Genomic DNA, 16,024 nt, shown 5'->3' with positions numbered 1-16,024 from the left:
TGATGCTCTCCATTCTGTCACTCCCACTCAGGTCCGCACTCTGCCGTTACACCATTGGGCCTTAACTCCTGAATTCCATGGTCATATTACTGAAAGACGTCGTATATTCAGACTTTTTGTCTCCACACGCAGTCAACATCTTAAAACATAAATCAATAAATTAATCAAATAATACCATTAAATGACTAATAAAACAACAACAACAAAATTAGTTGGGAAAACTTCTGCGTCTCAATAGACAATTCCCACAACCACCCTAAAGAATTCTGGAAGAAATTTAAATTTGTAAAACATCACTAAACCTTAACTCTCATAATTTAGTATATAAGAACCAAACGGCCTCTACTGACAAAGATAAATGCACCATTTTCGTCTAAGTCCTCAAGACATCCTTCACTACACCTATCCTTCCCACTTTTGACAGCACTTACCTCCTCAAAATAAATAATTTCATATCCCAACATCACAAACTATTAACTCCCAACTTTAGCTAGACCTTCCCATCCATAACTCTTATATTACCAAACCGCTCACGTTAGTCAAACTCAATTTCCATTAAACGACTCAAAAGCAATAGCGCCTCCGGAAAAGATGGCATAAATAACAGCGCTATTAAACATCTACCCTTAAACTTTCTAAATCATCTACTTTCTATTTACAATTATTCCTTTTTGCATGGCTATTATCCTAATTATTGGAAAAACAGCCACAATAACTGTCATCCCCAAGTCTTCATCTAACCTGTCTGATCCTTCTAACTACAGACCAATTAGCCTTATCAACACCCTAGGCAAGTTATTAGAGAAACTCATTACTAATAGACTTATTTTCTTCGCTGAGACTAATAACCTCCTATCAAATATTCAAAACCGGCGGAAACGTCAAACTGCTGACCACCTCGTTAGACTTATCAAATCCCTATTCCAAACCTTTAACCGGAACCAGGTAGTCGCGGGCGTAGTCCTTGATATCAGGCAAGCCTTTGATTCTGTGTGACATAACGCTCTCCTTTATAAGCTATTCTCCATGAACATTCCAAAAACCTTTATCCGTTGGATAGCTAGCTTTTTACATAACCGTTTTGCCAGAGTTAAAGTTAATAATAAACTCTCTCATTCGTTCCTCTTACTAGTGGGAGTCCTCCAAGGCTCCGTGCTCAGTCCTTTATTATACATTCTCTTTGTAAATGACATTCCTTTCTCTGCCATTACTCATGCTTCACAACATGCCGATCACATAGTAGTTTGAAGTACGTCTACTAACCCTGTTACAGCCGCTTATGGTGTACAGACTACCATCAATGCTATCACGCAATCGTGCTGCAAATGGCCGGTAGCACTGAATCCTCACAAATCTCAAGCCATTTTATTTTATAGATGTTTTAAAAAGAAAAAGAAAAGAACGTCCAAGGTACAAATTAAAATTCATGATACTGTGATCCCCTTCTCCAAATCTACTAAATTTCTAGGTATTCATTTTAATTACAAACTTACCTGGTCTAGCCATATTAACATAATTGCATCACGTATCAGTCACCGCATCTCCTTCCTTCGAGGGATCAGTGGTATAAACAAAGGTTGTACCCCTCACACCATTATGTTCATATACAAAGTATACATTAGACCCTGGTCGAGTATCGTTGCATGCTACTCTGTAATATGCCCGACTCTCTAATTAAAAAAATTAAAAGCATCACAATACTCGGTTATCAGGACTGCCTTCCGTTTGCCATGCTACACTCCCCATTGTTACCTAGATAAAATATGACATACCACCTGTTAAAACACGTTGACTTGAACTAGCCACTAAATTTTATAAAAAAAGCAGTAAACTGCAACTCGCTTACAGCCCAGTTCACCGATTTATCAGCTACCCCCTCCTCTTGGCAAACGCACATTTCACCCATTAATACACTCAACCCTATTTACTAACGTCTTATATCTCAATTTAGTAGTGATTATTATGTCTATCTTTTTTTTTGGGCCTGCCATGGCCTAGCGCGTTAAGGCGTGCGCTTCGTAATCTGAGGGTCGCGGGTTCGCGCCCGAGTCGCGCCAAACATGCTCGCCCTCCCAGCCGTGGGGGCGTTATAATGTGACGGTCAATCCCACTATTCGTTGGTGAAAGAATAGCCCAAGAGTTGGCGGTGGGTGGTGATGACTAGCTGCCTTTCCTCTAGTCTTACACTGCTAAATTAGGGACGGCTAGCACAGATGGCCCTCGAGTAGCTTTGTGCGAAATTCTAAAACAGTCTATCTTTTTTGTTTACAGCTCAGGCACCAGCCAGATATATTTTTCGGCATCTGGTTAGTGAAAGTAGGTTTTTCTCAGGGTACTCCCGTTTTCCTCCACAGCTAAATTATCGGGTATTAAAATTTACAGATCCCTACCATAATGTTGTTTTTTTATATTTTTTGAAGTCAATATTTAACCTCTCGCGGACCACCAACAGACCTTTGCCACCAGATTACAGCATAATCTCGTTAACTTTAAATCTTGTAGGTTTAGCTCTTAATCACTAGCCCAGTTAAATTTAACTTCGCGTATAGGGCGAAGAGAAGGTCTCTTCTGAGCGCCCTCGATTGCTTTGCATCTCTTTTTGAGATGCTAAGTGTTAAATCGGAACACCTACCACGATTTTTGATTTGACTTTAGGTATATTCGAGTGTTTTGTTATATTGCCTTCACAAATGTTATGTATTCACAATTTTGTTGCGTTATAATTACGCCATCATTATCAACCAAGCGCGTAAGAATACATGACTTAGAATACCTATAAATAGATTCACTCTGAGGTTAGCGTGGTCCCTGCCCTGAATCGGGTCGTTTTGCATTGATGTTTACATTGACATCTGCTTGCCTGGCTCTGGCCTGTCTCACTTCTTCGGTGCCGCCTTTGTTTCGCTCTTTCTCAGCCGACAATTTTATAATGTCCCATCGCACTTCATACCTCAAACAAGTAAAATTTAAAAATTAAATACAGGCAAAGTTTCAAGTACAGTCAAATACCATCTCACGTGATGGGACGAAGAGGGATCACAACATTCCTGATCACCCCAGTTATGGAGGGAATTCTTAAATTTCTCTCTTTATAAACTGAACCCCTGTCAAATTCGTTTGCGCTTAACGTAGTCACAACCATGTGGGATTTCTTACAGTAGACGATGGAGCCTTTGGAATTTCAATTAGTGACTCCCCATGTGCCTGCTGGTCAAACGAGGTATTGATTTGTTTATCTTTTGGAAACTTTCAAAGATTGTCTTGATTTTGATAACGTAAGAGTCGAAATGTATAAGATATTTAGTATAGGTCTTAATTCGATGTTTCTATCTTGCCATGATCCCGTGTCGAATTGATATGTCTGTTAAGCTGTAACTTTGTGCTCGCACCAGTAACAATATGGCTTTTGTGTACAATTGTCTTCTATAGGCCTGTAATTTGAATATGTGTGTGCATTTGCTTATATGAACTTTGGCGATATCGCTAAACTTGTTAATTCTTGATTGTTGCAGTTTCATGGTGTGTATGGTATGAATGTAGTTCATCACATTAAATTCCATTTAAACATCAGTGATCGTCGTTTGGGTTCATATAGGGCAAAAAGCACTTCCACTGAGTTTCTGTTGTACTAAATATGAAGATTAATGAAATTATGATGTCTCACCTGTGTTTTACCTTAAATTGTTCTTTTAAAAGTAGTTTAAATCTAATTTTTGTTCTAACACTTTTTTGCGCAGTACTGTATGTAAGTGACTAAGTGACCGCAAGTGAAGTTAAGCCAGAAAACATTAAGCTTGTGAAAGTGAGTTAGGCTGCGTGATTGTTAGTTTAGTCGTAATGATCGATAATCTAAAGTGAGTTTTACAATTTAACAGACATATAGAAAATCATTTGTCTGTTTAAAAGCTGTTCTAAAATAATTGAACCTACATGTGTGGACTTTGACGAAAACGAGACAATCATTTGAATTTCTGGTTGCAGCCGTGGTAACTTAATTGAATTTATCGCAAATTTTATAGTAAGAAACAGAGTAGAGAAAAATAGTTTGTCTTGTCAGTTGGATTCTAAAGTAACTGAATCAGCCTTTGTAAACTTTTGAGAAGAAGATATAATTATTTAGACTTTTAGATATATCTGTGATTTTATATAAACATTTTGGATATAAGTTTGCCTTGTTTTGAATATATTATTTTCAAACAAGTAAATTGTGTGCTGTCTGTTTATTGTTCTAACTTATCGCCAACAAATCAAACATATTTTCTTTGAAGAATCTGCAACCCATATTCGAAACCTGTTATACGGCGAACCAACCATGATTATTTAATAGTAAACAACTGAAAAAAAGATGTGAACGACAGTGGAAGTAGGCCTATATACGCTAAGCTGTAGTGGTGGCGAATATACTTTATAGAGATTACAGTAATACTAAATATATACCATGTAAACAACTTTTGACACGTGGATTGAAAGAATAGTACAACAGTCTGTTCAACAACAGCAACAAGAAGAACTAAAAGAGAAGATAAGACAGAAGAAAAGGAGGAAAGGGAACGACTGGAAATAAAGAGGATAAGAATACAAACTGAAAAAAAAAAAGAAAAGGAGAGAGAGAAACTGGAAATGGAGAAACTAAGAGCTCAAATTGAGATTGCAAATCTTGCCCAACAGAAAGAAGGAACCCAAGAATGACAGTATGGGGTCAGGGTCAGCTGATCCAAGTTGCTCAAGCTGAAGAGTAAAAATGAGATGGCTGCTTTCTTTAAAAATGTGAAAGATTCGCCCAAAGCCAGAACTGGAAGGAAGGTGTCTAAACAGTCTGTCTTAGCCTATTCCTCAAAGGATAAAGTATACAAGTATCTACAAGTATGACGATAGATGTCATGACAAGTTAAAAATACCCCCGCTGAAAAACTGTAAACTTAAGATTTTCGCAAAAGTTCAGAGAAGTCAAACCTGACACTTGAGAAACTCTAATAAGTTTGTGGCAGATCTACAACAATATTTCGCAAGATGGACTGACATGGCCATGTGTTAAAATAGTTTTGAGAGACTGGCTGATGCTCTATGCAAAGAGAAACTAACAAGGAAAGTGCAAATGTTGGTGCAGACCATAGAGTAAGACTTCGTGTACGAACTGATAAGTCTTTTTATATGGTAAAAAATAGTATAAACATTATTGTTGGATACGCTGTTTAGTATAAGATTTATTTAGTTCATTCAATTATCTAATATTTAATGATTTCTAACTTTTATAATAAGAGTGTTAAAAGTAATTGCTTTAAAGGTGACAGTTGTGACAAATTTCATTATATCATTTGGTAAGAGTCGTACTTGCATGTGTAGTTCAGTTGTTTTAATCTGACGTCATATTACTCAAACCTTTTGTATCTTCCTCGTTCAGTGAGTATTATTACATCAATTCATCTCATAGTTTATAAAAGTTCTATTCCTAATTTGGGCAAGTTATATATAAGCGACCAAGTGAGTTCAAGCGAAGTTAAGTCAGCCCCTTCTCACAGATTTACTAGCATGGCCAGATGTTAGGCTGTTGACTCGTAATCTGAGGGTCGAGAATTCGAATTCCCGTCACACCAAATATGAAGACATTATAAATTGGTGGTCATTTCCTCTATTCGTTCGTAAATAAGTAACCCAAAAGTTAGCGATGGGTGACGACTAGATACCTTCCCTCTAGTCTTACTTTGCTGAATTAGGGACGGACAGCGTAGATAGCCCTGGTGTGGCTTTGCGCGAAATTCAAAACAAATCTTTTTACAGGAAAAGGTCTACAAATGTTTACAAACACGAAATCTCAAGAGTATATAGACAATTTTATGTAAAAAGTGACCTTTTTGAAAGTTATGGACTTACTGAAGAAGGGTTTTGAAGGAAATTCAGAGAAGTAAAACTTGATACTGGGGAACTGTATTTTCTTATCTGCAGAGACAGTTTACAAGATGGACTAAAATGGCAAAGTGTGAAAATAGTTTTGAAAGAATGGTAAATCTACTATTATATGAACAGCTCATGATCACATGCTCAAGTGACATGCTCACTGTTTGTAAAGGAGAAAGCATCAAAATGTGTGGACGAGATAATCAAGTTGGCAGAAAGCACATGAAAACGCATGGAGAAAGTATATTTGGCAAGTACACGAATAACCACTAACAGCTGAAACCAGGGATTGTTGACTGGAAGTAATATATCATAAAAGGTGAAACAACTCAACAGACATAAGGGGGAAGAAATGCTATATTTCTGTCACAAAAAGCAGCACATTGCGAGTGAACGCAATTCTGTCACCAACAAGTAACAGCATAAATTTCAACATAAAGCAGCTGGAGCTATTTACAAAGATGATGCTGACAAGAAATAAGAAAAGAGTAACTATCATCACGAATGCTGTTATCAGACGAAACAGAATATAAAAAACTTGTTAGATTCACCACAAGCAGAAAGTACTATATTTATGATTAAACAGTACATGAGTGTTACAAGTTACCAAATGGATCAACAATACCAGTAGTCATTGGAGCATATGACCAACAAAACATAACATAACATGTATGAGATACTGGGTGCGGTAGTGCAACACAACAAGTCTAGTATCTAATGATCAATTGACAGTCAAAGTAAATCCATGTTTGTTGATTGACAAAAGAGTGAGAACGATTTTCATAGCAAATATGAAGGTTACCACTCTAAACTATGTGGGAAACATTGAAACCATATGTGTGGAGGCACCTATCAATGATTTGGTGATTGGAAATACACCAGGCAGTAGACGTTTGGAGAAACAAAATAGAAGGAAGATAGATGAAGCATCTATAGCTATCACAAGAGCTCATGGAAATAAAGCAAGCCTAATATTAAGTCACTTCAAGTCTCCAAAGGTCAAATCCCGAAGGTAGGTCTAAGAGAACTGAAGGAAGCACAGAAGAAAGACCATTAAATGCAGAAACTTTGGGGCAGTACCTAAGAGAACATAGAGCACAACACAAAAAAGAAAGACTACAAACTAAAAGACCAAAAAAGGGTATTAATTCAACAACAAACTCCTCCTGCAGAGGTAAGGACCTTTTGAGGTGCAGGAAGTGGTCAACACAATGGACTATAAGAGGAAAGTGGAATGGGAGACCAAGATCTTCAACAAATTATTCCCTCTCAAAAATACCTACTGAGTGCAGTTATTGAGACACAGATGGACGTAGATACAGAACCAGAAAACTTGGACGTTGTTATAGAAGATTAAAACCTAAAACTGCTATGTATAAGTGAGATGTATAAGGACATCAAATGAAGTGAAGAAATGATTGACAAGCAGAAGAATGACCTACAGAGCTACTTTGTTAATTCACAGATAAACCAGGCAAGACAACTTTGTTCAACACAAGATCAAGACTACAAACAGACATCTTGTCAAAGTGAAGCCCTGCCGATGCCATATGCAATGAGAGACCATCAGTGGAACTGTAGATGTCTCTCTCTCTCTCTCTTTATATATATATATATATCTATATGATACTCTGTGTTAAACAAACACATTTATAATGTCAGTTGTACGTATATCAGGAAAGACAATATTCTGATGGCACACTATATCAAAATGTGCTCTGTGTGTGGCTGTTAATCGCATGCAGTTTCAATAATAAATTAATATAATTATGTATAAATTGTGTATTTTCCCTATAAGTGCAGACTTCTGGGACACCCTGTAGTTTAATTGTTATACTCGGCTTTTGTAATATTGTTGACATTGTTTTACTCAAAGCTTCTAAGTTTTTTCTTTGTTTAGTATTGTTGTCATTAAAATGCTAAATATTTCTGCATTTTTGTCGCATGCTATAAATACGTGCAAATAAGTAAGTTGGTGAAAGTAAAAGTGAAACAAGTGAAGTTAGACTGCGTGATTATCAGTGTATCTGAAACAAGCAATTTCTAAAGTGAGAGTTTCACAATTTGTATTGTAATAACAGAGATAAATTATAAGAATTTGCCTTTCAAAAGGTATCCTAAAGTAACTGAACCCATTGTGTGAGCTTTTATGAAAAGAACACAATTATTTAAAGCTCTGAATACAGATGTGGAAACCGACAGCTATAATGATGATTTCGAAGTAAGTTTCACAACTTGTAACAAAAACGATCAACAAAAATAATTCGTCTTGTCAATTGGATTCTAAAATAATTGAAATAACCTGCGGGGATTTTGAGAAAAGGAATTATTTGAAGCTCTGAATACAGATGTGGAAACCAACAGCTATAATGATGATTTCGAAGTAAGTTTCACAACTTGTAACAAAAACGATCAACAAAAATAATTCGTCTTGTCAATTGGATTCTAAAATAATTGAAATAACCTGCGGGGATTTTGAGAAAAGGAATTATTTGAAGCTCTGAATACAGATGTGAAACCAACAGCTATAATGATGAAGTAAGTTTCACAACTTGTAACAAAAACGATCAACAAAAATAATTCGTCTTGTCAATTGGATTCTAAAATAATTGAAATAACCTGCGGGGATTTTGAGAAAAGGAATTATTTGAAGCTCTGGACACAACTATGATTACCCACAGCATAATGTAAGTGAATTTATCATTGATTGTATTATGATCACAAATAATAGAAAAAATAATTAATATTGTCAATTGTGTTCTAATGTAATTAAATCAGCCTGTGTAGACTTTTGACAATGAAGTAAATTTTAAAGCTCTATATTCAACTGTGGTAAATAATAATGTAACAAATTCTTTTGTACATAACATTTGAATTGTCTTCAAGGTAATATTCGAAAACAAGTGGATTTTGTGCTGGCCATTTGCTATTGAGTATTATCACCAACAAGACAGACACCTACTGTAAAGAATCCAGCCCTATAAAAACCTGATACATTTCTAAACAAGAATGATGGTAGTGGAGAGAATGGAGGTCGCAGAAAAAGCAGCTGGTTCAGGACTCGCTTCTCGCATCAGATCACACTTGTTGAAATATAAATTGTGAAAGGTAGCTTTACATAGATACCAGAGTATTTGCCTGTGTATTGGAGGCAGTCTCGTATAAATTCATTAAGGTTGTGTAACACAAGTAGATCAGTTGCACATAATATAAAGTAGCACATTCACGGAAATAGAAAATTTAATTTGAATGTTAAAACACTGTGATATGAAACTAATGTGATTACTGACCTGAAAAGTATTATTGTGGAATACAAAGTATACTTGTTATTTTCATTAATATTAGTGAGAAATTGCTTCATTGTTTATCATATTCACTTGACAGTGACGTTTTTTTCAGAAAGGATAAATATAACATGATAATTCATACTGTGTCTAAGAGTAAAACTTATTTTTCAAGTAAGAATAAAGTACTTTACAATAATCAAACAGTTTAACTTTACTTTCTCACGAATTAATTACACTCTTTGAACTTATGGCCGTGCTGTGAAATGTTAAATAAACGTTTCAGCTTTCTTTTTCGTGAACTGAATTGCCATTTTACAATAAATGCATGCTTTGACCAAGTTAAACTATTGGCTTGGGACGTGTTGCAAAATAATAGCTGTGAAATGCTAACGAAAGGCGAACATTGAACAGATCTCTGTCAAAGAACTAACACTGTCTGCACACCAGTGATGATAAAGAGAATTCTCACGAAAAGTAATTCTAAACAGACGGATATGTAAGTTCAGACAACTGTGTTCAGGGATGTGAAATGTAATCTAATACCACTCAATTGAAAATATGTTTATTCAAGACAGACTATGCAGGATGAGAAACTGTATACGCAGGTACCTTTTTCAATAACCTTTCACGTTACTTAACGTCAAGCCCTTGGTCACTCGGCAGTAATCACTGAAGGGAAACGAGTCCACTCTAAATGCTGTACAAACCATTTTGAGGTCTGCCCGCATGAGTTTGAGTGGATTATGTTGACAAACCATATAAAAATTGTCTCTGGACTAAACGTGCGGTTGTCCCCAATATCAGAGTTGTTCTCAGCCGTTGGGTCGGACCAAAGGGTTTTAGGTTGTTCTCGGCTTCCCAGTTGCTCGTGTTCTTTCAACGAAGTTCCCGAGACATACAGACAGAAAATGTCAGGTTATCTATATGTGTAAGACTTGCACTGTGCTAACTCCATATAAGTTTTAATTAATGCTCTACTTTAATTAATATTTTCATGAGGAAAAATTATGTATAATACAAAATTTGTTAAATTAAGTGATGCTGGTAGGATTATAAACATTATGTATCTAATCAAAGTGTTATCTTTAATAGATGTTATTGTTTTCATTCATTATAAGCTGTCATATTTTTATGTTAATATTGTGTATATCTTTTCGCGTAGAAGTGGACTCGGTGTTTTTATTCCTTGATTTACACGTACCTTTTTTCGAGTTGGTTGACTCGCGTAAGTAATCGCAACTGTAGATCCTGGGTTTCAAAATAAATCTAATGTAATTGATATCTTGTTTTCCTAAAAGATACTCTGTCATTCCTATGATAGAGAAGCTAGATATAATAATGCATGATATATCAATTGGATTGAACCACAATATTTATAAGTAGATAAAATTGTCAGTAGTATAAGAAATGAATTAAAAGCAGCTTAAATACTATATCAAATGTAAACTTTATGTACCCTGTCATGTAGATTAAAATACTTTACAGGCGCATTGTTCTTCTGAACATTTTATTAGCATTGATTCATTATAAGGTACAAGAATATACAGGTGAATGTGTTAATGGGGTGCAGAAAGTAATACAAATGCAGTAAAACTTTGTGATTGCACTTAAATAATACTAAACGTGTTATCTGGAAAAATTTCTACCGGAAAGACAGTTAAGTGTTAACTGATTCTTATGATTAAAAGTTAGAGATAAATATGCACTAACATCACTACGCCCCTAGTGGCTCAGCGGTATGTCTGCAGACTTACAACGCTAAAAACCGAGTTTCGATACCTTTAGTGGGCAGATCACAGATAGCTCATTGTGTAGCTTTCTGCTTAATTAAAAACAACAACCTTGCTACAAGGAATTTTAGCTACTTCTCAGTCACGCATACTCGTGTGTACGAATTGGTAATCACATGTTGAACAAACATAAGATAGTTACATTATTCAAAAGTGTTAGAACAATGTCAAAAATTATATTTCAGACTACTTTCAAAGAACAATTTAAGGTAAAACACAGGTGAAACATCATAATTTCATTAATCTTCATATTTAGTACAACATAAACTCAGTGGAAATGCTTGAGTTCAGCAAACATTTAACCTGTTGACTGCCAAGTATTTCAGCTGCTACAGCAGCTCCTATGCCGGTTTTTTTCAGCAAAATTGAGTAATTTTTAAAACAAAGGAAATACTATTTTTTCTCTGAGCCAAACTTATAGTAGTACACAAAATGAAGAAATATGTACACAACATGAAACAATAATGTACAAAATGTCATTTTTGGGTATTGAAATACATGACACATTTAACAATTCACTTTCGTGTGAAATGTTTTGAAGCAAGGATCAACACAAAGAGCCGCTTTGCAATCAGTACATTCATATCTGCTTTCCTTCGTGGATTTGTCAGAACACACTTTACACTTTCTAGTGGGGTACTTTTTCTTTTCTTTTTTGGGGAATAAGTGTTGGGAAGTGACGTTCTGTGAGGCGAAGGGAGGTTTTCCAAGGAAGGCCGACCTTCGGTGGATTTTGGGCGCTGGGTGTGGTAATCTTCAATCAGGGTACGGATGACAGAGTCTAAACTCCAGGAGAGACAGGTTGTTTCCCAGTGATTTGTAAACTACCAAAGCATTATACACTGCTATATCCATCATGTGAAAAAATACTTTTTTGTATCACTTGAGAGCCTTGCACATACTCGGGCAAGCATGCAACACACTGTCACATAAGTCAACCCCTCCCATATAACAATTGTAATCAATGACACATTTCGGTTTTACAATAGCTGCACTAGTAGCACGGTTGATCTTTCCAGTGTTTTGCATGGTATTGTACTCAACATGAAAATGTCCCTCTTATCCTTCCAGTGAAAAACACTAATGCTGTCTCTTTGTGCTATTTCCATTTCTCCCCTTTGGATATTTGTGAAACATTTCGGCATCCCAATTCGATTTTTCATTACTGTCCCACACAAAAAAGTACTTTAGTAGCACCAGTGTAGATGAAAAAGTCTCAAACATAGCCTGTTACATTTTCATATAGCTCATAACTTTTGACTCCAAACCTAGCCCTTTTAGATGGAATGTACTATGGAGATCCCAGTCGACATTTCCATTATATCAAAGATTCGTCAATACAAACGTGTTCGTTTGGTACACATGGCGTTCTAAATTTTTCCACATAAATGGTCAATAATGGGCCGTATGTTGTGGTGTTGTTGGTCAACAATATTTTCCTCGGTATTGTCAGCAAAGTGTACCATCGATAGCAGCAAAAGAAACCGGTTTTTTGACATGCACTGACGAAAAATAGGTGTGGCAAGCAAAGGGTCAGTACTAAAGTACGTGGAAATAGTTGGTTTTCTTTCTATGCCCATTAGCATTATCAGATTCATAAATTTCCTTCTCATTAGTTGGCTTCCATGATTTTACTCTAGAATGTTCCTTCAAATTAGTGCGGGCCATCATAGTTTCTGCATATTTATTGGTCTCTGTTACAATATGGTTGACAATTGTGGGAAGGGAGAACTTTTTGAAAAGGGCTTTGAGTCTTGGCTCAAATCGTCGTACTGGACACCATGATTTCCTGAGAAGGGGTTTATAACTAGAGCAACAAAGGATTCAGCATTCCAATCATTGTCATTAGGGCACTTTTTCTTGGAACTGTTCTTACCATGACTTGCAATTTTACGTTTACTCCCTGGTGTTATCGCCCGTTTATCAGTGCTGGTTGATGGCCAGTTATCATCATTTTGCTAACATCTGAGCCTTGTATTTCCGTATTTTTCAAAGAATCTTCAAAATCCGAATCTTCTAAATCGCTACTGCTATCTTCAAACTTCGAATCAAGTTCAAAATACGAGGGCTGTTAAAAAAATACGCGGACTGTTTGAATTGCGCGGCTCCAGGGAAATCCGCTTGGTGTCGCTAGGTTCGCACAGATCAGCTGATTACGACGCCATTTCCCGATTGCAGATATCTTCATTTGTGTATTAGCTACGCGGTTTTAAGTGAAGTGCGATTTTTTCGTTTGGCGGATTTCAGAATGAATGACCTGAAGGAGCAACGACTTGCTGTAAAATTTTGTGTTAAACTTGGAAAATCTGCGACTGAAACTTTTGCTATGCTTAACACGGCTTACGGTGATGTTGCTATGAAGCGTACGGCATGTTTCAAGTGGCATGAACGTTTTAAGGATGGTCGACAGTCCATTGAAGATGACGAGCGTCCTGGACGTCCTTCCACGTCAACTGACGACCCACACGTCGACAAAATCAACACCCTGGTGCGGGCAAATCGACGTCTGACTGTCAGAGAGCTTGCTGAAGAGTGTGGGATATCAGTTGGATCTTGTTACGAGATTTTGACCGAAAAATTGAAGATGCACCACATTGCTGCGAAATTCAGCCCTCAGAACTCGTGAGTTTTTGGCCAAACACTCGATCACTGTTCTTCCCCACCCCCTACTCACCTGACCTTGCTCCTTGCGATTTTTTTTTGTTCCCCAAACTCAAAAGACCCTTGAAAGGAAGAAGATTTGAGACGATTCCCGAGATTAAGGCAAATGCGACGAAGGAGCTGGAGGACATTACAAAAGAAGCGTACCAGGACTGTTTCAACAAGTGGAAACACCATTGGGATAAGTGTGTGCGTTAGGAAGGAGAGTACTTTGAAGGGGTCCCAGACCTGTAACTTCTAAATAAAGTACATTTTGTTTTATGACGTCAGTCCGCGTATTTTTTGAACAACCTCGTACAACTCTAATGCTTCTTCATTTTGTAACTTTTTTCGTGACGCTACTTTGGATCGAAAGTGAAACAATTTATAAGTAGGTCAAATGCATGTATAGTGCTGACATCTAGCGTTGAAGTTAGGTATTACTGAGAACGAATTAACTCGTTTATGGCACTGTGTTACCGGTCGGCTTGGACGAGTTATTTCGTCTACGGCATTGAACAGGTTAATATTTTGTGTCTCCCTTTTACTTTAATAGCTGCAGACAGTCTTTTGGACATTGTCGCAACATATTTAATCAAAATGTTCTTTGGGATTTTACAATAAATGTCTATAATACACTCTTATAAAGTTTCTTTAGAAGTAATTTTTTTTGTTAAGTCATTGATCTATCAAATCCCAGGTCTGCTTAATTGGGTTGAAATCTGAGTTCTAATAAGGATCATTGCGTTATTTGAATGACTCCAGCAGTTTTTTCTTAGCCAAGTAATTTCTGCATTGGCTGGATGAGTGTTTGAGGTCATTATCTTTTTGTTAGAAGAATTATTTACCAATAATACACAAACCATTGGATATACCATGATGAATCAGTATTTTAATTAGTCCATTATTCAACCTATTTTACAAATATCTCCTGCTGCCTCAGTAGAAAAATACGTCCAAACCACCACACTGCCTGCCTTGTGCTTATGATAGAGGATATGCACTGAGGAAAGTATCTTTCACCTTTCTTCTGCCAGATGAACAACTTGTGCTTTGAACCAAGCATTTTAAACCTAGAGTCATCCATTCCTAATACACCTTTCCAATCATCAGCAGTGCAGTTTTGTATGTTTTAGCAACTTTCTATCTCTTGACAATATTTGGAAATTGAAGTAGAGGTTTTTTTAACTGCTACATGACTAAATATTCCATTCTCGTCGAGTTTTCTCGACACTGTAGATTTCTCTCATTTGGCACAATGTCGTTTATCTCATGCTTGATATCAGTGAGTCTTCTTTCTGTTCCAAAAGCTGCATAAATAAAGATAGTTAACATCAGTATCCTTGAGTTCAGATATTCTGCCTCTTTCTTTCCTATTTACTTGTCTCGGTTTCATAATTTAAGGCGTGTTTGACAGTGTTTGGGGAACATTTCAAATCTGCAACAATTTGTTGGAAAAGTCCAACAAACATCAAATAAAACTTTTATGCAAACTCTTCTTTCTAATGACAATTCTCTACACATTTTGAGTCATGAAATGACAACAAAATTTAGTATATAGCATTATATTGTGCTATTTTTATCTTGGTTTATTTGTGGAATACCATTAAATTGATTTTTGCAAGCATATAGTGCTTCCGTAGGTTAGTCTCTTTCTGCATAGTCAAGATACTGTATAGGGTACCATGACAGTTATTTCAAACTCTGAATGTGATCAGTTTGTTCATTCAAGTACAAGCCATATGATATGCCCTTTTTACAAGCATATGGGAATTATAAACCATGATAAGTATTCCCACCCTAGCTCATTCAGTTGTCAACAGGAACTAGTAAGTATTACCATGGTGTTGGGATTTACATTCTGTAATTGTATGAAAAAATAGCTTCATAAAATAGAAATAGTGACAGAATATCATCTTTTTTTTTTTTTTATAACACTCTGACAGAGTACTGTAAATGATAAACTAATGAATATATTTCAAAATGCATACCAAGAGGGTAAGCAAGGTATCACTCTGGCCATCTTAACCCTAGCAAAGTTATTGTTGTCCTTAAATTGGCAGCTGTGAATACTTTAAGATCAATTTGGAGTTTTTCCAGGTTTCATTTGGATACTGTTAATTTGGTTCACAGGTACTATACCTCCTCCTTATATTATGATGAAAACTATTCATTTTCCTTGGTTAGTTTTTGTTCTGATTGTAAAGAGCCCAGGCCTCCACTCTTATGACAGTAATGCTTTAGTACTGGAATTTGCTCTAACATGCACCATATCATGATCACTTATTTGGCAGAGAATTCCATAATCGACTTGTCTTTGGATTTTTCTCTGTCTTTTTGCTGTGATTTTTGTGTTCATTAATGTAGAATATGCCCTTTGGGGTCATCCAGTTCTCAAATTCAAGGCTAAGA

At 36.3% G+C, this 16,024-nt stretch overlaps 1 long non-coding RNA gene across 13 annotated transcripts in view; it reads left to right on the top strand.

Moving 5' to 3' along the window:
• The window catches only part of LOC143256934 (uncharacterized), a 496,333-nt gene that overhangs the window by 65,686 nt on the left and 414,623 nt on the right, over positions 1 to 16,024 (top strand). The gene's annotated exons all lie outside the window — the stretch shown is intronic.

Source organism: Tachypleus tridentatus, chromosome 7, assembly GCF_004210375.1.
Source record: "Tachypleus tridentatus isolate NWPU-2018 chromosome 7, ASM421037v1, whole genome shotgun sequence".
NCBI classification, from domain to species: domain Eukaryota; kingdom Metazoa; phylum Arthropoda; class Merostomata; order Xiphosura; family Limulidae; genus Tachypleus; species Tachypleus tridentatus.
This window is presented reverse-complemented; position numbering and strand designations above follow the sequence as displayed.